We start from the raw sequence: 27,778 nt of genomic DNA, 5'->3' as shown, positions 1-27,778 counted from the left end.
CTGCTAGAAGGGAATAGAACACATGTTTTTATTCCATCGAAAAAGTGTCCTGTATGTATAATAACTTCCGATATTTCACTCTGATGACATCACTCCCAGTGTTTTCCTGCTGACTTAACATGCATTGTCAATGTCGAACCGGTTCAAAATGAAAATTCTTTTGATTAACTTGTGTATTTTTTTTTTTGTGTATGGATGTGTCTAACATTACACGGCAGCACGAAGATATGAAATTTATCTTCTTGTGAAATATATCACTCAGTATGTTCACCACTCGAAGATAAACTTCATATATATATATATATATATATATATGATGTGTGTGTGTGTGCAAAGCAAACACACACATACATTTTCATATGCAATAGAATTCCTCAGCCCATGGCCTTAAAGAGCGTTTCAGCTCAGTGGCTAGAGCGCCAGGGCATTAATGCATTATCATATATCGGGCGGTCCTTGCCCTGTGGACAAAAGGCTATTTAATACAATTTAATGACATTCCCAAGCAGAAAGGGGGAAAATAATCAAGGGAGCGACAGGGGAGAAAAGAGGGCAGATTAAAATAGTGTGTGCTTGTCTTGGCTGTAGCGTGCACGCTTTGCTGTTAAAGAAGCAAGCAGTGAATAAAGTAGAAAGAGGAAGGAGGCTGAGCTATTGGGATTGAGAAAGAAGATGCAGCTGAGGCTGTGGCATGTAACCTGTCAGCGACGACCATGCTCCCTGAAGGCCATTAAGTGATCGATTTCCACTGTGACATAGTGATGTCATCCATAAGAGACGCACGGCGGGTGTCAGTGAGCAGAGGGGGGACAGGTCAGCACCATGTTTGGGTATTGCAGCGACTATGACAGACTGACACAACTATCAGCTGGAAGGTCTCTCTCTCTCTCTTTCACTGTAGCAGCTAAGAAAACCAGTGTGCCATGGCCACTGTAATAGGCGTGCATTCAGTTCACTGTGTCTAAAAGGTTTGGATGCAATTCACATATAGGTCAATTAAATGCACCAACATCTGCTCTCCTCGAACCATTTGCATATAGTATTCATATGTTAATGATGTTCCTTGTTTGGGGTGTGTGTGAGTGTGTGCTTGGGTTTGCGCGTGTACACGTTTTGTGTTTGGCACTTCCTTTCCCTCCTCCCTATCTCTTTGTATCGCAGAATATAAGAGAAAGCAAAATTTGGATTTCTTACTGCTTCTTGCGGCAACTCCAAACCGGATAGTGGCGTTCTATTTTTATTTCCTCTCGGCCGTGCGCTCTGTGTTGAGTCCTCTTCAACACGCAGGCTTGTTCAGCTGGCCCTGATTTGGACAAGAATCCTCCTACTCTAGCAGCAAAGGAAGGCCTGCCTTTGGAAAGCAGCTTAATGCCTTATAAATCAATGATGACACAGATGGACCAGCAATAATCTATTTAGAATGCCTCACAGCAAATATTGTCGTGCAGATGATTAGAGATCGAGCTATTTTAACTCAGCCTTCCTCCCTCTTAGCAAATCCTTCTGCTCCTCTGCATTTCTCAAAACTGGAGTGTCTAGTCTGTGCCTTTTTTCTTCTCCACAAACACATTGTTATTTTTGAAGGAATAAAGTGGTACAGTGTACATGGTTTACAGGGTCTTTTTTTTGGCAGACGTCGATGGTGTGGCATGAAACAAAAGGAGTGAGAGCGTGGGCCCGAGCCAACGGGCTAATGACAAAATGCACGCTTCTTTAACCCAGGCTTCAGAGGGGGGCAAGATGGCGCGTGTGGCTGTTCAAATTGGACCAAAGGCCCCTTCTATTCGCATTTACAGTCGATAGGGTCCCGGTTTAGTGTGAGGCCATGCTGGAGAGGGAGGAGGAATTGATAGAGAGCGAGGGAGGAGAGAGAGAAAGGGATGAGGAAGTGATAGAGAGAGAGAGAAAGAGGGAGGAGTGAGAAAATGAAGTGGAGGTTGTCAGATGTGGCAGCTGCTTGGAATCCTGATAAATATAAGCTCTTATTGATCGGCTGAAAATGAAAGATCCCAGAGTGGCGTGCAGTATTTAGCTTCTTGTCTGGTGCGCGCGTCAGCGGTGGCCTTGCCTTGCACGGATAGATTTTCAGCACTGCTCCGAGGCACGGCTTTGATTTCATCTTTAACCTTTTTCGACTGCTTTTCCTTGACCTCTGCGCCACTGCCGTGATTCAGTGAATTTGTTACATTTGGCTTGACATCAACCCTTCACTCTGTCTCTCTCTCTCTCTCTCTCTGTTCTCCACCTCCCTCCTCCTCCTCCTCCTCCTCTATCCTTCTCTCAGAGTAAAGACATCCCTCTGGTCTTCACACTGTACACACTCGGTGGCGTGGGGGGAGCCACGGTGTCTTCATCCTGACAGGCCCCAGACCAGTATGCAGTTAGAGTGATCAGGTAAAGGTTCACTTCATCTCACACAGTTCACCTCACCTCACCTCGCCCTCACCTCACCTCACCTCACCTCACCTCACCTCACCTCACCTCACATATTTACAGTTAACACAGAACAGCATCTCCATAACAAGACATGTCACATGATCATAGCAAGCAACGCATCTCTGAGCAGCGATCACTCCACGATGAACACTAACTCATCCCAAGCACTGATCCCTCACTCACATCACTTAGCCCATTTAGTTCGGGACATTCAGTGCTCACCAAATCATCTTTATCCATCACATGGTTACTAAAACAGTACATATAAGTGACATAAAATCTTGGAATAAATTACCAGCATCTCCATACACTCTTTAATCTTTCAACTAAGCCTTAGTGGTCCAGCTCGATCTTGCATTCGTGCGAATGTTTAACTATTATCTATTTATATATTTCTATCATTGATACACAGACATTTGTATGTAAAATAAAATGAAAGGAAGTGAAATTAGATTTAAAAATTCAATCTTTTGTTTCATTATGTCGGTGTCAAATTGTAATAAAAAAAATCCTCGAATGAAATTTCTCCCTCCTTTTTTTGGGGGGGAACAATACTCTCTTAGTCTTTTAGATGGATGATAAATTCCCAGAGAGGGAGGCTGCAACAGCTGTTGGCAGACAGGGGCAGATATGAGAATAGCAGCATAGGATGAGCGAGCATTAAAAATTAATACGCTATTTAGCCTAGGTGTATTTTAGGTATTTGACATTTTCATGTCCGGGACAGACTAAATTTATTCATAGTGAAAGGGTGGGTGAGAGAAATAAATAAATAAATAAATAAATAAATAAATAAAAATCAGGGTGGAAGATTCCAGCAGGGGTGGTGGGAGAGCAGTAACGTCGAGGCCATTCTTTTTTTATGGTCAGCCCTTCCTTCAGTAATGATACGTGTTAATGCTTGGAGACTGAAGCTCATTATGGCACGGTAATAATTAGCACTTGGCACAAAAGGATATGATTCACTGCATAAGCCTCTGGTTAATTTTTTTTTATATTTTTTCTTTTTAGTGTTTTTGTATAAGTAGGATAAAATGATGGTTTATTTCTGTGTGTGTATGTGTGTGTGTGTGCGTGTGTGTGTGGAGAGAGAGAGAGAGAGAGAGAGAGAACTACACTATGCCAGACAGTGTGAATGGAAATCCCAGCTTCTCCAGTGATTAATTACTAATGCTCCCTCAGAACATCTCCCTATCCCTCACTATCTAATCACACTGAAATCTAAGACATGTCCTGAGAGGAGACAACTCTCTCCGTCTCTCTCTCTTTTCTTCTTGAACACTTATCAACTACTTTATATATCAATCTCCTGAGCGCTCTTTCTCTTTCTCTCTGTCTTCCTTCCTTCCTCTCTCTGTCTCTCCATTCTCTGTCTCATCCTTCTCCCAGTACACCTCACACTGCCTCACTCTCCCCACCTCCCTCTCTCGACTTCTCGACTGTTATATATAAATATATATACATACACTGTTATCCCCTTGGGTAACGTTTAGCGATAGCATGTTTAACACCATAGCCTTCTAGTCACAGCTCTGCACATCATCCTTAAAGGCAGAAAGTAGAGATTCTCTAGTGAGCATGTGAGTATGCTTTACAATCTCCAAAGCAAGGGGAAAAAAGGCTTTTATTTAACAGTTACAGCTATTACCATGAAAAAAAATTACTCAAGGCATGGATAATTTCCACACATATCTCTAACTACAAAGGAAAATGGAAATCAAAGCACTATTGCCAAAAAGGCTAGAATAGAAAATAGAAAAGATGCGTCATTATTATTATTATTTTTTTTCCCATTGAGTTGCAAGGCTGAAGTTAGCAGTGCTTGTGTTTTCAACAGACAGGCAGATGGACAGAAGAAATGATGGGACTCAAAACTCTCATGAGACCTCTACAGACACGTAGGAGACCACAAGTATTCAAACACTGATAGCGTGTTTTCCATCAGCTCCCAATCACGGAGAACACTCTGTTTAGAAGCGTCGGCTTCTCATCTGGATTTGAGTGGCGAATTTGACAGCAAAGCCTCAATGTGTATGTGTATGCGTGTGTGTGTATGTACTGAGGTATGCTTGTCTGATGTGTTTTAATTCGGTATGCGTGATTACTGTCAATATGTTTGTACATGTGATAAAGTCCTCTGCTCTTTCTTTCTGCATGTGGAGGAACTTGAACATGGGATGCAGTTTCATGTTGCAGGATCGCTGAAGTGTCAGAGTGGATGTGCCTTTGAGGCCATATCTGAACATATTAACGTCTCGCCTTATCATTTAAATCAAGCCCTCACTCCCTTTGAAAAACATATTGTACACATACTCCCTCCCTCTCTCTCTCTCTCTCTCTCTCTCTTGCTCTCACTCTCATTCACATGTTTGCCTTTGAGGAGCTTCTAATGCTCCTGACAGGTACCAGGTTCGAGTGACAGAGAGAGAGCGAGAGAGAGAGAGAGAGAGAAAGAAAGAGAATGACAAAGAGATTGTTATGGGACCTAAGGGAGGACGTGTCCATCCCCAATCGTCTTCCCCATCATCTGTATGTGACAGCAGCTGTGTAATTGATATATATAAGGGCCCGGTTGTCTCTTCAGCCCATCCATGTTAAGGTCAACTTATCTACATATCACTGCCGATTTCTCCTCTCCTATTATTTTTCCTCTACAGATATTGACCAGCTAGTATGAAATAAGAATTGAGGAAAGTGAAGGGGGAAAAAAAAAACCCTGCAAAAGAAGCGCTTTTATTCCCAAGCCTAACCCTTGCCTGTTATCAAAGTAACTTCCAGCTTATTAGTGACAAAGGGCCTTTTTCTCCCACTCCCCCCTCCTTCCTCCTTTGTGCAGGCCATGTTCGCCAGCGCTTCCTGAATTAAACTGCTGGCTTCCTGTTCTTTTATATGCATGGCCACATCTGGGGGAGCTTGCTCGCAGCCCCGCTGCTTAATAACAATCACCTTCCCTTTCACTCGGCCCTGATTGTTTCTAATTCACTCTGACAGATAGTGGCTGACAAGCCGCCCGCGCCTCCTCCCTCCGTGACCCCAACTCAGTCACCGCACTTATACCGCCTGTCATTTTTAATATTTGATTTCGCTTTTAAAGTTATGTGTTTTAGCCCGATGATGAAATCAGTGCTTAAACCCAATGCAGAATGGAGCGCCACTCTGCTTTTTCGCACTCTTTCATATTCAGCCTTCTCCACTCGCTTGTGCTCTGCCTCGCCTTTCTGTTCTTTCTCCTTCACCAAGGCTTTTTCTCTGAGACAATGGAAAGCAAAGCGGTTGAAATGCCATGCACGATCATATTGTATTGTCGTTAGTATTTTTGTTTGTCCTGCTGAATTTTCTGACTGAAAACGACGTCTCTGGGGTTGCAGCAGACCCTCAACTTTGGCTCTTCCAGATGTTAGGATGCTGAGATGCAGACTGACCACAGTATGGAGCAAGCATTTTATTCAACATTTATTTAACACTGGGCCCCAGGCACACAGGTTTATGAGTTTCCACCGGTCTGCTCTTAATTGATCCTCCGTTACAGCCATGTATACGCAATATGTATATCCAGTATAGGCCCAGCACTGGATCGTTGAAGAAATGAATGGATACATCGACAGGTAGATGGATGGCATATTGCGAGAAATCCATCCACTTATTCAATAAAAGCACAACCTGAGTTTGACTGAAAATAAGCAATTTAGTTAGTCAATTCAATGACGGCTCCTCAAATGCAGTGTTAAGAGACTTGCTAATGCAATTTAATTTCTTTGTGATGTCTACAATGAATGGCAAGGAGAAACAGAGGCAGAAGAACAGAAACACAGGATAAAGAAAGTACAGTAGTAATGAATCATAAATTCTGTCTTGGCAGATTACATTTTTATTACATCTTAAGGCCTCATTTAAAAAAAATATAGCTGACATTTAATATAATGCTTAGTGTTTTCTTAACTCAATATCATGTTTTTGTCACAACAAATCTGAGGAATTTTCAAGATACGTATTGAACTTAATCTGGGATTAATTTAAACTCTCAATAAGGATAACACCATTAACATTCCCTTCACATGTAGCACTGATTATAATTGGTGCACATTCAGAAACAACAACAACAAAAAAATCAGTCTACAGTACAGAGTTGACTTTCATACCATTCTGTTTAACTCTTCAAATATACCGTCATACTCACACACACACACACACACACTAAAGGTTCATGTTGTTCAAACCCTGTCACCAAAGCAAATCAATAGAAATGTAGTTTTGACTCAGTCAAAACGCGCACACACTATGAGTTTGCAAGTGTGCCTTAGGTGTGCCTGAGTCCAATATTATTTTTCCCCTGCTTTTTTAAATGACAAAAACAGAACTAATTGGAGTACCGCTGCATGTTTTTACTAAAGGCACAATTTAATTACATTTGAACTGGGAACGAATATTTCGGGAGCATGGTATGTTCGTTCAAATAAATGGAGCGAATGAAAAGCAATATTTGTTTTGCTTTGATTAGCAAATCATCAGGCTAATTTGTTAAGAGAAGGACAGAAAATCTCTGGCCAGAACTCCAACTCCAGGTCTCCTTTAGTCCTACGAGTCCCAAAGGTACTGATGTCCCATAGCATGTTTATCCTGCCTCTTAAATCTTAATGAACTGTGGCCCGAGGGTCTGGGCCTACAGACCGTATTAGGCTGCCTGTAACCTCTTCAGGCTTTTGGTGGCACTGCTGACAAATACTTGATTAATAACTTTCTAAATAATGTAAAGAGTATTGCTGTCTCCGAGGTTGTATTAATAAACATGAATGAATTTATTTGACTTTAACAAAGCATGATTAATGCACATTAGCCTGCGTATTGCTCATTCTAGCGATCCTTTCCCCTCTTCTGCACCCTAAAAAAACAACCCATCACCATTAAATATTTATGGCATAATATTAATGGTTTTGTAAAGAAAATATCAAGTTAATAATCCTCTGATTAGCAACTGATTAACCTTTTTATTAAACACGTGATCCATGCATCGTTGACTCAGGATGTGTCGCCCAAGTGGGCTGCGGAATAATTATTTTTTGTGTATTTTCTAATTGCAAAAACTGCATGGTTGAACTGGTTTTCTGTTTTATTTCTCTTTTTATACATGCTCACATGCTCAGTCAGAGATCACATCACACAACCCCCAACCCCTTCCCCAACTACCCCCCCCCCATACACACACACACACATACATATATACATACAAACACAAGTACACAAGATTAAGATTTGTCTTAAGGGCTAAATATAGTGGCAAATTTTGAGGACAATAGGGTTTGATTCATTTTTCCATTTTTTTCTCCCCTGTGTTATTTCCACATGTAGAGAAAACATACAGAGCTGAAAGACAAGCTCTGCTCATCTCCGTGCTATTGTGTGTATTTTTAGGTTTCACCGGTGTCCGTTCAAACACAATTAAGCTTATGTTACACACATGCCAAGAATGACATCATCCTAGATAAAGACAGGAAAATATGGAGAAAAAAGATGTCATTTGTCCGACAGGTGGAAATGGTCATTGAATCAGAATATTTTATGCAGAATTTAATTATGTTTGCTTTATTGCTCATTCTTCAGATGCAATATTTAACCCTTACGGGTTGACTGTGGCATGAAAGATCATGTCTTACATATCGCTTAATAATTTAGTAGACAGAGATCCATGGCTTAACAGGAAGAAAAAAAAAATCATGATTACAAATCCATTTGTAGCTTCGCAGTTTAGAAGTTTTAAAACGTTTTGTTTAGATTGTACACCAGCAACCCATAAAGCTTGGCATTTTTATTTATTGGTTGTTCAATTGTCAAGCTAGATGTTGGTTGTGCTATAAACAACAGCCCCATAGCTTTCAAACAAGACCTTTCTACCAGTCATGCATCTTGTAATTCAGTCCCTAGACCAGTCAGATATCTGGGTTGTTCAAGAACAAGGTTTGTGCGTGTCATCAAATTTATCTACACTGGAAAGAGAAGATATCAAACACAACATTTATTTGAAATTGGGGCATAACCTTGGAATCAAATTTGGGCGATAATTGACACTCACCCCAGATGGTTTTGAAACTTAAACTCACTTTACTGCAGTACATGATGTGTACATCATCCACTTGAGGTCATTCTGACAAACTCAGGACTCAATATCTCATTATTAAAAAAGCATAATTCATAATGTATTTTATCCCATCCCCCCTGCAATGTATTGTGCTGCTTTTTCTTTAGCAAGCAGAATTTATCAAAGGCCAGAGTATTGGGAAAGACAGCAGCAACAATAGAGGCCTTTGTGAGGGGATAAGGGCGTTGTGGACACTTGTTGTTTTTTTCCACGCCTGGTCTTATGATGGATCGGTACACATTCAGTAGGGTGTCTTTGTCCTTTTCGCTGTACCTCTCTCTCTCTCCTCTCTCTCTCTCTCTTTTAAACGTTTTATTAATTTACTTTTTTAAGTCCAAAGAGTGATCTCACCTTCTCTGACTTTCTGCTCACCCCGTCTCTCAGGTCACAGTCCAGTAGAGTCTCTCTTCTTGTCTCTTTCAGCAAAACCCTTTAACTCTCTTATTCCTTTTCACTTCTTCATCTCTCTCTTTCTCTGTTTCTATACAAACTGGTCACCCTGGGAATCCTCTCATTGAAAGCACACACCCCTTCAAAAACAATTATCTTTCAACTTGCTTTTAGTGCTGTTTGTCCTAATTACAGATCATTTTCTCTGTCACATTTCTACTTTTATTGCCGTTTTGCCCTGAATGTTGATCCTATTGAGGTTCAACCTTATTTTACTTGCTGGAACACCCCTAAGACCTGGATTCATCTCATATCCCCCTGTGACTCTCTCTCTCTCTCTCTCTCTCTCTCTTGCTCAGCCTTTTCTTTCTTTCTTTCTTTCTTTCTTTCTTTCTTTCTTTCTTTCTTTCTTTCTTTCTTTCTTTCTTTCTTTCTTTAATATCATTTTTGCAATGGAATTAGACTGAAATCCCTTGTCCTAATGTTATGGTAATATAGTATGGCTTTATGTGTATGTTTGAGAAAGATAGAGAGACTACATGTTTGTGAGAGAGTGTATTCTTTCCTTTTCGCTGAGGTATGAGTTGCTTTAGGCCATGCTAACTACACAGCCACAGGGGAACGCTGATGTATTTATAGTGTGCTGCTACAGAGGTGGACTTTATGTAATTAAAACCCCATAAAGGTGCTTAATACCTTCCTTTTCCTGGCTCGGTCCAATCATAATCTACTCCACCTCTCTCTTTTAACTGTAACACAAATTTACACACACACACACACACACACACACACACACACACACACACACACACACACACACATGACAAGCATGCATGCTCCTAAGCCTCTTAGGAATCCGATTCAGCATGCACACACAACATGCGCTGGAGTTGCGAGGAGAGGTTTAGACATGGTGCAGGACTTTTTTCAATTAGAGGCAGTTTGCGTGCAGACTGATACCATCGCAGTGCAGCGGGACGGGTCACTGGCAGCCGATGGGATTAGAATCATGCACAGGTTCTGCCAGAGCAGAGACACACAAAACACCTAACCAGCCGACCCCACTCCCCGTTGTCGATCCCCACTCCCCGTCCCCTCTCCTTGTCCTCGCTCTCCTCTCCCAGTCCTCGCTCCCCTCTCCCCATCCCAGCTTCTCCTTCTCAGTACTCACTTCCCTCTCCCACTCCCCACTCCCCTCTCCTTGTCCTCGCTCTCCTCTCCCAGTCCTCGCTCCCCTCTCCCTGTCCCAGCTCCCCCCTCTCAGTACTCACTTCCCTCTCCCAGTCCCCTCTCCCTGTCCCCTCTTCCCTCTCCCTTCTTCCCTTTCCTTGTCCCCTCTTCCCTCTCCCTATCCCCACTCCCTTCTCCCGGTCCTTGCTCCCCTCTCCCAGTCCTCATTCCTCTCTCCCCGTCCCAGCTCCCCCTCTCAGTACTCACTTCCCTCTCCCAGTCCTCGCTAACCTCTCCCTGTCCCAGCTCCCCTCTCTCAGTACTCACTTCCCTCTCCCAGTCCTCACTCCCCTCTCCCTGTCCCCTCTTCCCTCTCCCTTCTTCCCTTTCCTTGTCCCCTCTTCCCTCTCCCTATCCCCACTCCCTTCTCCCGGTCCTTGCTCCCCTCTCCCAGTCCTCACTCCCCTCTCCCCGTCCCAGCTCCCCTCTCTCAGTACTCACTTCCCTCTCCCAGTCCTCGCTCCCCTCTCCCTGTCCCAGCTCCCCTCTCTCAGTACTCACTTCCCTCTCTCAGTCCTCACTCCCCTCTCTCTGTCCCAGCTCCCCTCTCTCAGTACTCACTTCTCTCTCTCAGTCCTCACTCCCCTCTCCCTGTCCCAGCTCCCCTCTCTCAGTACTCACTTCCCTCTCCCAGTCCTCGCTTCCCTCTCCCTGTCCCAGCTCCCCTCTCCCAGTCCTCACTTCCCTCTCCCAGTCCTCACTCCCCTCTCCCTGTCCCCTCTTCCCTCTCCCTTCTTCCCTCTCTCCACTCCCCTCTCCTTGTCCTTGCTCTCCTCTCCCAGTCCTTGCTCGCCTCTCCCTGTCCCAGCTCCCCTCTCTCAGTACTCACTTCCCTCTCCCAGTTCTCGCTCACCTCTCCTCGTCCTTGCTCCCCTCTCCCAGTCCTTGCTCCCCTCTCCCTGTCCCCTCTTCCCTCCCCCCTCCTCCTTCTTCCCTCTCCCTGTCCCCTCTTCCTGTCCCCACTCCCCTCTCCCTGTCCTTGCTCCCCTCTCCCAGTCCTCGCTCCCCTCTCCCAGTCCTCTCTCCCCATCCCAGCTCCCCTCTCTCAGTAGTACTCATGTCCCTCTCCCCATCCTCGCTTGCCTCTCCCCGTTCCAGCTCCCCCCCTCAGTACTCACTTCCCTCTCCCAGTCCTCGCTCCCCTCTCCCTGTTCCAGTGCCCCTCTCTCAGTACTCACTTCCCTCTCCCAGTCCTCACTCCCCTCTCCCAGTCCCAGCTCCCCTCTCTCAGTACTCACTTCCCTCTCCCAGTCCTCACCCCCTCTCCCTGTCCCAGCTCCCCTCTCTCAGTACTCACTTCCCTCTCCCAGTTCTCGCTCTCCTCTCCCAGTCCTCACTCCCCTCTCCCCGTCCCAGCTCCACCCTCTCAGTACTTGCTTCCCTCTCCCCGTCCCCACTCCCCTCTCTCCATCCCTGCTCCCCTCTCCCCTTCCCTGCTCCCCTCTCCCTGTCCCAGCTCCCCTCTCCCTGTCCCAGCTCCCCTCTCCCTGTCCCAGCTCCCCTCTCCTCACACCCATTCCCCTCTCCTGGTTCCCATTCCCCTCTCCCCATCCCAGCTCCCCTCTCCCTGTCCTCACTTCCCTTTCCCTGTCCTTGCTCCCCTCTCCCAGTCCTCACTCCCCTCTTCCCATCCCCTCTCCCAGTCCTCACTTCCCTCTCCCCATCCCTGCTCCCCTCTCCCTGTCCCCGTTTCCATCTTTCTGTCCTTGCTCCCCTCTCTCTATCCTCGCTCCCCTCTCCCAGTCCTCATTTCCCTCTCCCTGTCCCCCCTCCCTGTCCCTGCTCCCCTCTCTCCATCCCAGCTCCTCTCTCCCTGTCCCCACTCCCTGTTCCCACAGTAAACCTCACTTAGTTAGACACTGTCTTACAGCCAGCTGTACATGACCACCTGGGAAGGGATATACAGTACTGGTGGTTCAATAGTTTGTCTTTTTTTCCCCCCTGCATCTTACATTATTATTCAGTGCACTGCAGTAATACAGAGTGCCATATCGCTTGACCAAGTGTCATGCTGTTTTGAAAATGATTGACACATATTTATGAGTGCAAAATTTAGCACCCCCATTATTAGAAGATGAGAAAATTTTACAATTTCTGCCAAAATCAGTGTCAATACAACTTATACCATATGAGTCCATTATATGATATAACTGTATTTTCTTATACACTTGTAAGATGCACAGGCTGCAACCAGGCATGTGTTATTGCTTAACTGAACAAGGTAATTTAGCTCAAGTTATAAGTTAGATCATGATTATTTTACTAATATAATACATGCACTAACATTAGTTCTTTTTTAAACTCAAAGTGTTGAAATTAAACATTTACATAGATACTTACATATGAAATATCTCACTACAGTATTTGTATTGGGTTTTGTTGCAGGAAAACAAAAACGAGATGCACTTTTCATTTTTCTTGTACATGCATTTTTTGGGAATATATTAACATTTAGGATGGCACGTTGACACAACAGGTAGCGATGCCACCTTACAGCTTCAGGGTCCCTAGTTACCTCCGCCAAGGAGGTTATGTTTTCGGTAGCGTTGGTTTGTTTGTTTGTTTGTCTGTTTGTTGGTTTGTCTGTTAGTAACATTACGGAAAAAGTAATGAATGGATTGCTCTGAAATTTTTTCCAGAGGTGTGATTGGGCACAAGTAACAATCCATTAAATTTTGGCAGTGATCCGGATCACCTTCTGGATCCCAGATTTTTTAAAGGATTCTTGGTGGAGGTCTGCACTCTCCGAGTGCTTTTCTAGTTCAGTCCTGAGTCTGGGTTACTGTCTAAAGTTTTTCATGCTCTCCTTGTGTCCCTCTGGGTTTCCTATGGGTTCTTCGGTTTCCTTCCACTTCCCAGTAGCATCCCAGTGAGTGTTTATTCCTGCTTCATACCCATTGTTCCTGGGATAGACTCCAAATCCACCTCAACTCTGACCAGGATAAAATAGGTACTGAAGGCGAGTGAAATTTTATTTTCCTTCTATAGTCAATCACTCGCTTTACACACGATAGCAACCAGGTGCTTTATATCTGAGTATAATATATTAAACTGGATTTTACCATTGAAGTGACAAGAATTGACAGTGCTTCCTAGAGCACAACAAGTTCCAACTTAAACAATTGGATGATACACAGAAAAGATTTTGGATAGCAGCCCATATTTTGCAACCAAAGATGGACAAAAATAAAACATATAACAATGCATCTATTGTTGTATTCTCTGTATCTCCTCAAAAGATGAAACGCTGTTAACACACACACACAAGTATGTGACAGTCTTCCATCTATGCCCCTTCCACAGTGGCACACAGTAACGCTGATTTGACGTATGCTGTAAAAGCGGTTTGTAATACTTCAGGTGTGTTGCTTTGTTGTTTCTCTCTTTATTAGCTGAGTTGTTTGCTGACAGTCCTCAATAGGCTCTTTGTTGATACAAATCCCTGTCTTAATGAGTCATTATTGTGTATTTGCTTTCTTTCAGACCTATTTGTCAGTTTGACAGTGTGTCTTGTGATTATCCTTATGTTGATTCCAGAGATGCCTGGTTTTGCCAAGGAACTATTTGCAAAAATCAAAGTGCATGGAGTTTGGGGCAGGCAGCCCCTCGTTCCTCTTCTCCTCCTCTTCCCTGGAGCGTAGCGGCTTCTTCCTCAGCGGGGGGAAAGATGGAACGGCTGTGCAAAAAGACTAGTACCTGTCAGCAGTTACTCAAAATAATTGGTAAAGGACTGCAGCGGGATGGAGAGGCCTCTCTCTTCTCTTCCTCCATTTGATGAATATTTGAAATCACCAAGCAATCATGGAGCTGAGTGCAGAGAAACTGGACAGTCAGGGAGGAGACGAGCTCAGCGAGCAGCTTTGAGGGAACATGATCGTTTTAGTATTGTGTTGCAAGTACAGCAATAAGAAGATGAATGGATTGGGTATTGCTCATTACCAAATCTTCAGCATCTACACACGTGCCATGAGTATCCAGACATGAACAATATACAATGTACAGCTTTCTAATATATATATAAAACAAACAAAAAAACCTCTTAGCTTTCTATTTCTATCACATCCTCTGAGCAGCTTTGGGATCTTCTTACTTGTAATACACTTCCCCCAGTCTTGACATCTCTGTTCTGACTTGGCTGGACTCCTCATCCAGTCTTTTCCCATTATTTCAGAGATATCTGTTTGAACTCTGAGGTACCTTACACTTTTTTTTTCTTCACTCAGAACCCGAGGAGGATGCAAACTTTGATACACAATTTCACATCCTCATAAGTATCACCATAAACACACACTTGACACTCTTACGGATCACACTTCCATTACCACCCTTCCATTGTTCATACACATTAAGATCTCTCCGCCCTTTGTAATTTTGAAACAATGCCACGGAAAGTTCACTCAGATAATTACTCTGCGGACAAAATGTGCTTTAACTTTGGGGAATCTTCGTTTCCTGCCAATTTAAGGAGCGCCATCGGGCTCTGTTTGTCTCATAATGGATGATATTCATCTTCATCTTGCTCTTATGCTCGACTCCAACTCACTTTACACCATAGTCAATTAAACCCCTCTGGCCTCATCTGGGCATAAAGGGATATATAACTCCTCTGACATTTGGCCATAGCCATATTAGGCACACTCAGAGCACACACAGAGAGAATGGCTCCATTAGCACTTTAAAAGAGCCCAGAACTGATGTGAGTCGCAGAGGGGCTGGTGTTTTACATATGGACCCCTATTTTGTGACTAGGACCCCTGGTAATATAGGGATGTAATGGTAGCAGTGCAGTGCCAGTAGTTTTATAAATGTAGGTAGAAGGTCAATGCAACCATCTGTAGGACTTTTAGAGCTATCTTCTGTTGGTGTTTAGTAACGCTGTCCAAAATGGCAAAAGGCTCAAGTTGGTAAACTGTTCACAGACAAGTCTAAGAGGTCCTGATATTCTGAAAGCCTGGCACACTGTCTCTCTCTGTATCAGTGGTCTCTGGTGGAGAGATGGATTTACAAGGGTGAGGGAGTTTCAACTGGGCTATTTCCATCCTAATGCTGATGACTGGGGAACTCAGATAGGGAATGTGGAGTAATGAAGCATGAGAAGCACATCCTGTCCTCCCTTTCTAAAGCCACGCTCCTCCAGGACGGTGCGGATCGGACTCGCTGGGTTGCGTTTAGCCCGTGCCACCAAAGACTCAAGGTGTAAAAGTGTTCCCTCAGGCTCAGAGCAGCTTTGCACTGTAATGCTGAGTCACTAGAGGAACCGAGGAGCTCAATATGGGTGGTCAGACCCATGAACCCGAATGTCTGAACAGACTTTAGGAGAGGATCAGGAGAATATTTGGATGTTTGTTTGTTTTATCTGTAACCGCTTATCCTGTGTGGGGTCGTGGGGGGCAAGCTGGAGCCTATACCAGCTGACCATGGGCGAGAGGCAGGGTACAGCCTGGACAAGTCGCCAGCTCATCACAGGGCTGAATATTTGGATACTAGTGTAAAATTACTGTGACAGAAATTAACCTATTTAATCATGGTAAATTATTGACCTGTGTTGGTTTACAAGTACGAAATCTTTTGATTCATTCTGTTTAGTTTCTGTCTAGCTCTAAAGTCAATACCGGCTTTTTATAATATTCACACAAGTTTTTCACTGACACCATTTTGGAAAACTTTGAGGTCGGTTTTTATTGACACACACCTTTCCAGAAGGATTTTGCATAGATTTCCTTTCAAATGAGACACTCTGTGAGTTTTATGTGGACATTATTATCGCAATATTTGTAAAAAGCATGACTGTGGCATTCTGATTTATTTATCTCTTCCTGGGTTGTATGCGGAGATGCAGAAAAATCCTAGATCTTGTGCAGAATGGTGGATCTATAATTCATGAAAGCTAATGCATTGTTTCTGTTGCTTTATATCTCCTTTTTTCCCCGCTTCCTGCCAGCATATTACTTGGCAAAGGTTGGCAATAATACTAGTATTGAAATGAGAAGTTTGAAAGACGCATGACTCTCTTTTTATACGTGTGTGTAAACTGATTTGAATCACACATTGGGGGCTTACAGAACGGAGCTCTAAATGTTAAATGGGGGTTGAAGTCTGCCTGAACTAATTTGTAGAGCTTTGCACCATGTTGACATTTAAATGTGATAAGAATAGAAAACTGTATGTCGACCTATTTTGAAGATGCTTTCGGAATACATCCGCATCAGCCGCGGTCTATAATTAATAAAAAAAGACAGCGATTCCCCCCCTCCCCCCTCCTCTTCTTTTTGCAACCAGATTTGATTATAATATAACCCTTATACGACTCAGAAGGATGAAGGGAAAAAATAAAAGAGGAGTAAAATATGAGCGGGGAGGGAATTAAGGGGGAAGTGGATAGCGCGCACCTGGGTTTGAAGGGGGGAGAGATTGCATCGGCTGGCTGCTGTGCTATCACATTACCGCCATCCAGCCTGTGTGTTTGTGAGAGCAAGCGGCGAGGAGAGAGACCTCGCCAAATCAGCATGCAAATAACGCCACATTGTTAACTTAATCAGATGCAGGAGAGAAAATATGGGGAGGGAGGTGGGGAAGAGAGGGAGGGAAGAGAAGGAGAGAGAGAAAGATGGAGAGAAAGGAGGAGGGGTGCACAAACAAGAATCAGGGTCTTCTGAAATGGCGGAGGGTGAGACAGATTAAGCCTCTCTATGTACGTGGATGATGTAGGTAGGGTGGCAGTGTCAGCCCCTTGGGCTTGTAAATCGTGTGTGTGTGTGTGAGAGAGAGAGAGGTTTTCCTGCTTTTGTCAGAAGCTGGAGCTGATGAAGTCTCTTTTCAGAGATTCCTGAAGTGTCTCAGGCAGCAGTTTAGCGGCAATAACACTTTAACCCAGTCGTCCTGAATACCTCAGCTCTTCTCCACCTGTGCCCTCAGCCATGGACTTATCCAATGTTGTGAAAATGCCTTAGCAATTTGCTATCCTACAAATTCTTCAACATCATGCCATGAAATTTCCTAATCACAATTGCATTTAACGATAAACATTCTCATTTTTTTCCCTACTTCTCAGTCCACACCATTAGTGGATTTATGGTGACAGTACTGTAATTAATCTCAGCGTGTGCTGTATAAACAGCCTATAAAATCCTCCCATCTGTGGAGCTTCAGACAGTGGGAGTGTACACAGAGGTCACAACCTATCCAGCATTGCTCGTGCGCGGGGTTAGCGCTGTTAAACATGCTAGCAGGCGTGTGCAGCCATGGCAACACGTGCAACACCCTAACGCAGCAGTCACAATACACAACACAACTTCATACACGTTTACAGAAGTGAGACAGGTTCCTTTCTGAATGAAGTTGTACTGATGCACTCATGTTTCTTTCTTTCTTTCTTTCTTTCTTTCTTTCTTTCTTTCTTTCTTTCTTTCTTTCTTTCTTTCTTTCTCTCTCCACGCCTTCTATCTTGTATTTCTCCTTTGTACAGCAGCTGTGACAGTGGCCTTTGAAAGAGGATGAGTAAGTGATCATGTTCAAGGTCAAACAGGGCAGCAAGCAATGATAAAAATGTGGAGAGAGAATGCGCGAGAGAGAGAGAGAGAGGATGGAGTGAGGACAGATGTCTGGATTTCAAACCTGGCTGTTTCTCCCTGATCTCTCTCTTTCTCTCTCTCTCTCACACTCTCTCTCTCTGTATTGAGTGCAGACAATCTAAAGGCCAGTGCAGTGGGCATCGTGCGGCAGGATGGTATTTCTAGGTCAAACCGACTCCTGCTTTATCTGTCAGAAATGTTAGATACACTGAGTCTGAGCCAGAAACGTATCCATTTTTGAATGTTTATAGATCTTTGTGAAGCACCTGCTCACAGATAAAACTTCTGGAGTAGATTTCACATAACCATTCTCGACCAGCTCTATTTTAGACGTCAAACACTTACCTGTTTCTCAATACATAATGTAGTACAATATAGGACTGTCTCTTTTTCTTTCCCTTTCTTTCTTTTCACTTGTCCTGGAATAAGCAGCCACACCAAAGAGATGGCAAAGAGCGATAAATAAACATGGACCTTTCAAACCCTGCTCTCCCTTAGGTCCTCCACCCTCTTGGTTTCTCCAGAGACTCTTGGTTAGCTTACACTAAAACACAATTTACTCTTAACAAGAAGAGCACTTTCTTTGCATCCTCCACTCTTCTCTTTAACTGTTCAGTGGTGACCGACGGATATGAACATTATAACTAATGTTGAATTATACGGAGAGGAGAAAAACACTGCATTATCATTTGGCCTTAAGTGCAACTCGCAGCTGCAAACAATAGCGGTACAAAAATATAGTAACATATGCAAAGAATTGCTAGCATTTCCACTGAAGTCTGACTTCCTGATGGTTTTGATAAGATTACTGGCTTTTCTTAAACAGGATGTGCCTTTTAAAAAGCATGCTTTATGGACATACCCAGAACAGTTGCATAACGGGTATGACAGAGAGCTCCTCTTCGAAACGAAACTTTCAGATATGTTGGGGGGGGGGGGGGGGGGGGGAGTTTATTAAAGTTATGGCACAAAACAGATTTAACACCATGCATATTTAAAAAAAAAAAATTTTTTTAAAGTATGCAGCGGTTCAATATTTAAAAAGCACATTTGCCATGACAGAAGTGCTTTTTCAGTCAAGAGCATATGGCTCCTCTACCTGCTTATGGTCTTGTCTTTTCTTATTGTCTTTCATGTAAGGGGGAAAAAAGAACAAGACAAAAAAGAAGAGATTTTCAAAAGACACTGAAGAATCATTCAATTAATGGCGGCATGATGTAAAATAATTACTCGACTTGCCTTCCATAATGAGTACCTCTAATTAGCCATACATTTGTTTTGTTTTGTGACTTGACTTATGAAGAGCTAGTGAGTACATGGAAGTAGCAGCAGATCTTTTTTCTCTCTCTCTAACTTGCTCTCTTTCTTTTCTCTGTTTCAGTTGTGCATACATCTAACTGCCTGAAGACACAATTTAGAGCCCATGTATGCACACAAGCAGTGGTAAATAGTGTAGCGTGTTAAGGAGATTTGTTCTCTCTCTCTCTCTCTCTCTCTCTCTCTCTCTCTCTCTCTTTCCCACATGCTTTTATTTTAATTAGCCATGCAACAATTAAAAGATTCACAAACTAAATTGAACCTTGTCTCCCTCTCCTCCCGACTTGATTTCACCACCTGTCAAAACAACACCCCTTGTTGAAGTCATTATGCAAAACTCATACGAACAGAACCAGCATGGGCAAAAAGAAAGCAGCAATTATTTCTGATATTCAATAATTCAGGGGTTATACTGACATTTGAAGGTTTCGGGAAAGGTAAGCTATGTTTGCCACTACCTCCAAGGGAACACACATGCTACAAACAGGCTTGGAAAACAATAAAAAGGAATCAAATCCTTAGATTGTAATGGAACAAATATTGCAAAGGTAACAATTTAAGAGTTACACTTGTCCAAAATATTTCAGAATTTTGTTGAATATTAATTCTTACAACTGTATTTTAAAAAAAAAACGCAAGAAACCCACATTGATACCACATACAGTGTCTTGCAAAAAAGTATTCATCCCCCTTCATGTTTGTCCTGTTTAGTCGCATTACAAACTGGAATTAAAATGGATTTTTTTTTTTGGGGGGGGTTAGCACCATTTGATTTACACAACATGCCTACCACTTTAAAGGTGAAAATTGTTGTTTTATTGTGGAACAAACAATAATTAAGATGAAAAAAACAGAAATCTGGAGTGTGCATTGGTATTCATCCCATCCCAAAGTCAATACTTTGTAGAGCCACCTTTTGCTGCAATTACAGCTGCAAGTCTCTTGGGGTATGTCTCTATTAGCTTAGCACATCTAGCCACTGGGATTTTTGCCCATTCCTCAAGGCAAAACTGCTCCAACTCCTTCAAGTTAGATGGGTTGCGTTGGTGTACAGCAATCTTCAAGTTATGCCACAGGTTCTCAGTTGGATTGAGGTCTGGGCTTTGATGAGGCTATTCCAAGATATTTAAATGCTTCCCTTTAAACCACTCCAGTGTAGCTTTAGCAGTATGTTTAGGGTCATTGTCCTGCCAGAATGTGAACCTTTGTCCCAGTCTCAAACCTATGGCTGACTCAAACAGGTTTTCCTCCAGAATTGCCCTGTATTTAGTGCCATCCATCTTTCCTTCAGTCCTGACCAGCTTTCCTGTTCTTGCAGATGAAAAACATCCCCACAGTATGATGCTGCCACCACCATGCTTCACTGTAGGAATGGTGTTCTCAGGGTGTCAGGTTTGCGCCACACATGGCATTTCCCACGATGGCCAAAAAAATCAGTTTAAGTCTCATTTGACCAGAGAATCTTCCTCCATGTGTTTGGGGAGTCTGCCACATGCTGTTGGACAAACTCCAAATGTGTTTTCTGAAGCAGTGGCTTTTTTCTGACCACTCTTCCATAAAGCCCTGCTCTGCGGAGTGTATGGCTTAAAGTGGTCCTATGGACAGATACTCCCATCTCCACTGTGGATCTTTGCAGCTCCTTCAGTGTTTTCATTGGTGTCTTTGTTGCATCTCTGATTAATGCCCTGCTTACCGGGTCTGTGAGTTTTGGTGGGTGGCCTTCTCTTGCCAGGTTTGTAGTGGTGCCATATTCTTTCCATTTTGCTATAATGGATTTAATGGTGCTCCATGGGATATTCAAAGTTTGGGATATTTTTTATAACCCAACCCTGATCTACCATATACTTCTTCACATCTTTGTCTCTGACCTGTTTGGAGGCTCCTTGGTTTTCATGTTGCTTGCTCAGTCATGTTGCAGAATCAGGGTCCTTCCAGAACAGGTTGATTTATACAGACATCATGTGACAGATCATGTGACACTTTGATTGCACACAGGTGGATCTTAATCAACTAATTATGTGACTTATGAAGTGAATTGGTTGGACCAGCTCTTATTTAGGGGTTTCATACGAAAGGGGGTGAATACCTACGCACACTCTAGATTTCTGTTTTTTTTTCCATCTTAATTATTATTTGTGTCACAATAAAACAACAATTTGCACCTTTAAAGTGGTAGGCATGTTGTGTAAATCAAATGGTGCTAACCCTCCAAAAATCCATTTTAATTCCAGCTTGTAATGCAACAAAACAGGACAAACACCAAGGGGATGAATATTTTTGCAAGACACTGTAAATCACAAATATTTATTTTAAATGCAAATTTTTCATCAGATTTGTTTTGCTAATAGAGCCCTGCTTTTGTGGCATGTGCTAATCAGAAATTGTACATATTCGAACGATTAATTTTGATGTAGCTGTGTTTCATTTGATTTCAAACCAGCAAAGGCGATTTATACTTGACACATGACTTTGCATGCACATGCTGAAGCAGCAGCAATGCAAGCACCATTGTTCACATTATCATCTTCATACTTTATGTACATCTGGTGGACTAAAACCATCATCCACTCGGTGGTGTGTCAGAGCCAAAACATTCCTGCCCATTTGGTTTTTAGTCAAACTGTAAAATGCATTTCAGTGTGAAATATGCTAATGAGCTCTGTTAAATCTTGTCATGAACTCCATCTCAAATTGAAAACTATGACCTTATATTCAAAAGTATATATAATCTAGAAAATTCAGAAGACTGGTATGCAAATCAGGTATGCAGGTCTTTAGGTAGGTTTGAAAACTATGTGAGAGGTTTTTTTTTTCAGAATTAAAAAAGTAAGTTGTGGAAACGGGCGGCACGGTGGTGTAGTGGTTAGCATTGTCGCCTCACAGCAAGAAGGTCCAGGTTCGAGCCCCGTGGCCGACGAGGGCCTTTCTGTGCGGAGTTTGCATGTTCTCCCCGTGTCCACGTGGGTTTCCTCCGGGTGCTCCGGTTTCCCCCACAGTCCAAAGACATGCAGGTTAGGTTAACTGGTGACTCTAAATTGACCGTAGGTGTGAATGTGAGTGTGAATGGTTGTCTGTGTCTATGTGTCAGCCCTGTGATGACCTGGCGACTTGTCCAGGGTGTACCCCGCCTTTCACCCGTAGTCAGCTGGGATAGACTCCAGCTTGCCTGCAACCCTGTAGAACAGGATAAAGCGGCTAGAGATGATGAGATGAGATATATAATCTAGAAAATTCAGAAGACTGGTATGCAAATCAGGTATGCAGGTCTTTAGGTAGGTTTGAAAACTATGTGAGGTTTTTTTTTTTCAGAATTAAAAAAGTAAGTTGTGGAAACGGGCGGCACGGTGGTGTAGTGGTTAGCATTGTCGCCTCACAGCAAGAAGGTCCGGGTTCGAGCCCCATCGCCGACGAGGGCCTTTCTGTGTGGAGTTTGCATGTTCTCCCCGTGTCCGCATGGGTTTCCTCCGGGTGCTCCGGTTTCCCCCACAGTCCAAAGACATGCAGGTTAGGTTAACTGGTGACTCTAAATTGACCGTAGGTGTGAATGTGAGTGTGAATGGTTGTCTGTGTCTATGTGTCAGCCCTGTGATGACCTGGCGACTTGTCCAGGGTGTACCCCGCTTTTCACCCGTAGTCAGCTGGGATAGGCTCCAGCTTGCCTGCGACCCTGTAGAACAGGAAAAAGCGGCTAGAGATAATGAGATGAGATGAGATGAGATGAATGAAGTTGTGGAAACAGAGTCACATGGGGCGATACTGCCCTCACTGTTTACTCTGGTATTGCATGATGCCGATGCGTAGTAGTAATAATTTCTGATGACCTGCACAAGCGATGTTCCAAATGGGCCATCTTGTATACGCATAGGTATAATCCAGCGTGGTAGTCATAAGTAATTTGGCAAATACTAACCTGACTTCTAACCTTAACCTTTTATAACTTCTTATACAATTTTATCTGAGTGTATGGTTATGCATTTGTGAAACCATGTTTTATTTGCTATATCTGGTTTTACTGAGATAACTGAACGCAGCTTTAAGGACGAATGACCCCTGAGCTCAGTGTTCACAGGTTTTCCTATGCTTTCGGTGCATTACATCAGATTTGACTCGATATACCATAATTCTGAGAAAAAAAGCAGAGTAATATGATTTGCATCTTCCAAGCTTATTTAAATTTTCTGTTTCTGATCCTCTTAGCATCTAAAAGTATGCCTTATTAATGTTCAACAGGGTTAAGTTGCTTTTTTCCCCATTTTTGGACAAGAAAACTTGCAATCAAGCCCACTGTGTAACTATGACTCGTCTATTAATCAGAGAAAACAGAAAACACGTGTATTCATTACATGTTTGTATGTGAGATGAACACCTTTTGGAAGCACCCCACACGTCTTCATTTCAAGACCCCCACCAACACTTCTCTCCAGCCTGCTGTCTGCTTAACAAATGCTCAAAGTTATTAATCTTCCTCCCTACACACAGCGTAAAATCTACAGGCAGGAGTCCCCACACACTGCTGTGAATACCACTGCACAACACACACACACACACACACACACACGCACGCACGGACGCTCACGCACACACAGTACATCTGCTGTACTTCAGGATAACACTGTGAATAGATAGCATAAAGGGATGCTTTGAGCTTTTGACCAGCATAAGATGATGATGATGGTGATGATGCTGCGAAGCAGCACAATGAACTGTGGGAATTCTCTGGTCTCCCATTGATCTCGCCTCCCCTGGCATCCCAACAAGCCTGTCTGACATAGGGATGAAAAGAGCAGCATTTTTCTCTCTTTTCTTCCTCCTCTCCTTTTTTCATAGCCTCATACTGATCTGTAGAGATGAGCTGAAAGCTGAACTACCTGTTGAAAAGTTCTCTTAAGACCTCCTCAATGATATATTGTGTAAGAGAGAGAGAGAGAGAGTTATGAGAAATAAGGAGGGAGGGGGAAAACAAAAAGAGTAAGGTTACCCAAGCCAAATATATTCATGACTGTTACATAGTGCTTGTTGTAGAGTCTGCGATCGTACTCCTATAATTAGGCTGTACAAACTGTTTTCTGTTTTGACCACAAATACATGAACACCACCTCCATTTTGTGACGAGCTACAATGAAAATGGCTTTGTTCTCTCAGCCTGTGTGTCTTTGCGTTTGATTCAGTTTAGTTCTTGTGCTGGGAACCTTGCCTTAATGCCTCATTACAGCCACTAATAATCCAGTTCAGTCAAAGAGCATCGAGAGGAAGAAAAACAAGGCACGTTTTATTGGATTAATTAGATGCATTCTGAAGACCACCTGCAATAGACTAAACAGAGGGGGGAGAGAGAGAGAGAGAGAGAGAGAGAGTCAGGCCTGAGACACTAATATGCAGAAAGTGGGATTCGAGCCATGATCTGCTCATGATTTATCTATTCTGCATTTCTGCCCATACATCCATAAATACATAGCGTGCACATTGTATCCTCACATTAGATATGCACCATATGGTGACCGCTTTTGAATTCTTCACTTCATTTTTTATATCAAAGTCATTAATGACCATGTGGAACTTGGGCTGACTTTTAAACTGAGTAAATAATGATTGATTTATTAATGATGATGACCTCCATTATAATTAATTATTGTGGTACCTCATACTAATTAGTCAATGAATTTTGATCAATATAGACCCATGATTACAAAGTAACTAATCATGATCTGCATTACACTAATGATTGTTTCTTATTTCTTTTCTTTACATGAATATAGGTTTAAAAAAAAAACTGGAGCATGCATATAATTAAAATCTTGAAGTCAGTTTAGTGCACTACATCATGTTGTGCGTGTAGAAAAGATGTGTTTTATATCCTCAATGAGGTGAGACATACTTTAAAAGTTGCCTTTTACAGAGCCAGTTCAAGGCTCAGTTGTAGCGGTGTGTTTTATAGAGCTGTACTTACACACTTCAGCCTGATTTGTGAGATCCAGCAGGGGATCAGCTCAAGGACATGAGCACATAAAGTCATTGGATCACGATGCTCCATTTTTATTTTGCTGTTTTTAAACCAAGTCAGACGTGTTCTCTAAGACATATACATAAATAAAGCTATATTGTTGAAAAAAAAATTACTGAACGATACCTCTGTATTTATAACCTTATCTACTTATGGACAAACATCATGCAGAATTTTAAAGAATTATGACGACCTGACCGTAACTGTAGTACTTTCTATGAGTATGCGAGCAAGTAATAAGGACACAATTCGGGTGTACTTTACTGCCATCTTACCTGTCCTCTGAGCCAGATGTTAACAGTTATGACAAATATCCATGTATGGCGCAAAATAATAATAATTAAAAAAAAATCTGCAATGGCAGAAATATTTAAAACAATTCCTGATACATTTGTACATCGCTGCAACAACTGGCTTTGCTTCAGACAGCCATCTTCTTTCTATTTTTCCTGGGGAAATTCTTCTTCTTAGTGGTTAGTGCTGTCGCCTCACAGCAAGAAGATCCAGGTTCGAGCCCCGTGGCCGGCGAGGGCCTTTCTGTGTGGAGTTTGCATGTTCTCCCCGTGTCCGCGTGGGTTTCCTCTGGGTGCTCCGGTTTCCCCCACAGTCCAAAGACATGCAGGTTAGGTTAACTGGTGACTCTAAATTGACCGTAGGTGTGAATGTGAGTGTGAATGGTTGTCTGTGTCTATGTGTCAGCCCTGTGATGACCTGGCGACTTGTCCAGGGTGTACCCCGCCTTTCGCCTGTAGTCAGCTGGGATAGGCTCCAGCTTGCCTGCGACCCTGTAGAAGGATAAAGCGGCTAGAGATGATGAGATGAGATGAATTATTCTTCTTCGGTCATTCGAATTTTCCAGCTGAATTATGGGATCTCGTAGTGTAGCATAGAGTGGTACTTTTGCATTCTACGGATGTAGTAGATTATCCAGGTACCATTTAACTACTACTAAATACCTACTAACTATTTGTACACCCTGCATACTGTTTTTTTGTACACTAATAGTATAGAAGTATGCATATTCACATGGAGCCTCTGTTTCCTCACTTGAGGTCAAAGTCACTCTCAGCATTTAAACATGAGCCTCATTGTTGTCTCTTCACTTGACTGATCTCTGTTCACACCAACATAGATGATTAATTAAGGCAGTTTTGTCCTTCTGGCTAAATATCTTCTTATTAATGGCATTAGGTCATTGAAACCATTTAAACCTTAACTACTGTTATCTGTACAGTGTGTATGTGCTCCTCTGTGTTTTGATGATGATGGCACAGGAACATTGCAAACATTTTGATAACCACAATCTGATTGCAAACCAAAATGATCAGTTTTGTGTCTGTCGCTCTATGCAATATTGATAAGCAAAAACTAATGATAAAATTTAGACTTTCACTGTTTGACGATATCAGAAATACTTAGCTACTAATCTTTAAGACATCTTTTAGACCATTTGTTAAACTGGCTCCTTACCCAATATGAGCTTTGCAGATCTCATCTCATCTCATTATCTCTAGCTGCTTTATCCTGTTCTACAGGGTCGCAGGCGAGCTGGAGCCTATCCCAGCTGACTATAGGCGAAAGGCGGGGTACACCCTGGACAAGTCGCCAGGTCATCACAGGGCTGACACAGACAACCACTCACATTCACACCTACGGTCAATTTAGAGTCGCCAGTTAACCTAACCTGCATGTCTTTGGATTGTGGGGGAAACTGGAGCACCCGGAGGAAACCCACGCGGACACGGGGAGAACATGCAAACTCTGCACAGAAAAGCCCTCGCCGGCCACGGGGCTCGAACCCGGACCTTCTTGCTGTGAGGCGACAGCGCTAACCACTACACCACCGTGCCGCCCAGCTTTGCAGATCTTCAGTGAAATATGTTTACATTTTCTTAAAGTAGAGATGTCAAAGTAACCTAATGTCAAAACCCAATTTTTCCAGGTGTTTTTGTATTTGGCTGTTTCCAAGAATTTACCTGCAGTGAAATCTGGTTGGCTTTCCCATCAGAAGGATCCTCAGATGTGGGCAGTTGGGTATTACTATTTTCCCTGACTTAACACTATTTGAAGATCAATTTATCTAGTTATCAGGTGCTAATAAACAGAAATGGTGAGGAGAATGTGCACAACAGTTTCGTTTGCATTTAAAAGGTTAAAGCTGAAGTAACAAATATTCCTGCAGTTTTGTAAATGCAACCTGCTCATTTTGTGCAAAACCACAATCAGATCACAGATAGTTCGCACAATCCTCTTCATCAAGACAAAGGTAAAAGTTTAGGCGAGAGTGCCATCTAACTGAACGAAGATTGTACCCGAAAGTCTAATGTAAACAAACGACACCCATGATGCATAATCCACAAAAGTAATGGTATAGTTTAAGCACAGTAAGCGCAGATGCTGGCAGTCACTGGATGAGATAATATACGGTACAAACGACAAAATTCAGCCCTACAAGTATACACAGTATCAGGTTTTTACTTTCTAATTAAGGTGTGTGGTGCAGAGCAATTTGCAGTGCAAGACAGAAACTTAAGCATAAGATAAGACACAAATCCGGTTGTTTTGCCGTGTTGCTTGAAAGGCTGTGTATTAACCACAGACATGCATGCCACTGGCTCCTGTGTGAGAACGCACCAACAGAGGAAGTCTCGGTGGCTTTTAAAAAGCTTGGTGAGAAAGTTAGCATTAATTGGAGCGTGC

The 27,778-nt window shown here is 42.9% G+C and overlaps 1 protein-coding gene across 4 annotated transcripts in view; it reads left to right on the top strand.

Annotated features, from left to right (window-relative positions):
* The window catches only part of znf536 (zinc finger protein 536), a 226,766-nt gene that overhangs the window by 88,762 nt on the left and 110,226 nt on the right, over window positions 1-27,778 (top strand). For all 4 annotated transcript variants that reach the window (XM_060911712.1, XM_060911710.1, XM_060911713.1 and 1 more), the window contains exon 3: window positions 2,285-2,394. The gene's annotated coding sequence lies outside the window, so the exon portion shown is untranslated. The remainder of the gene's footprint in view (window positions 1-2,284; window positions 2,395-27,778) is intronic.

The sequence above is a fragment of the Neoarius graeffei genome, chromosome 27 (assembly GCF_027579695.1).
Source record: "Neoarius graeffei isolate fNeoGra1 chromosome 27, fNeoGra1.pri, whole genome shotgun sequence".
NCBI lineage: Eukaryota > Metazoa > Chordata > Actinopteri > Siluriformes > Ariidae > Neoarius > Neoarius graeffei.
This window is presented reverse-complemented; position numbering and strand designations above follow the sequence as displayed.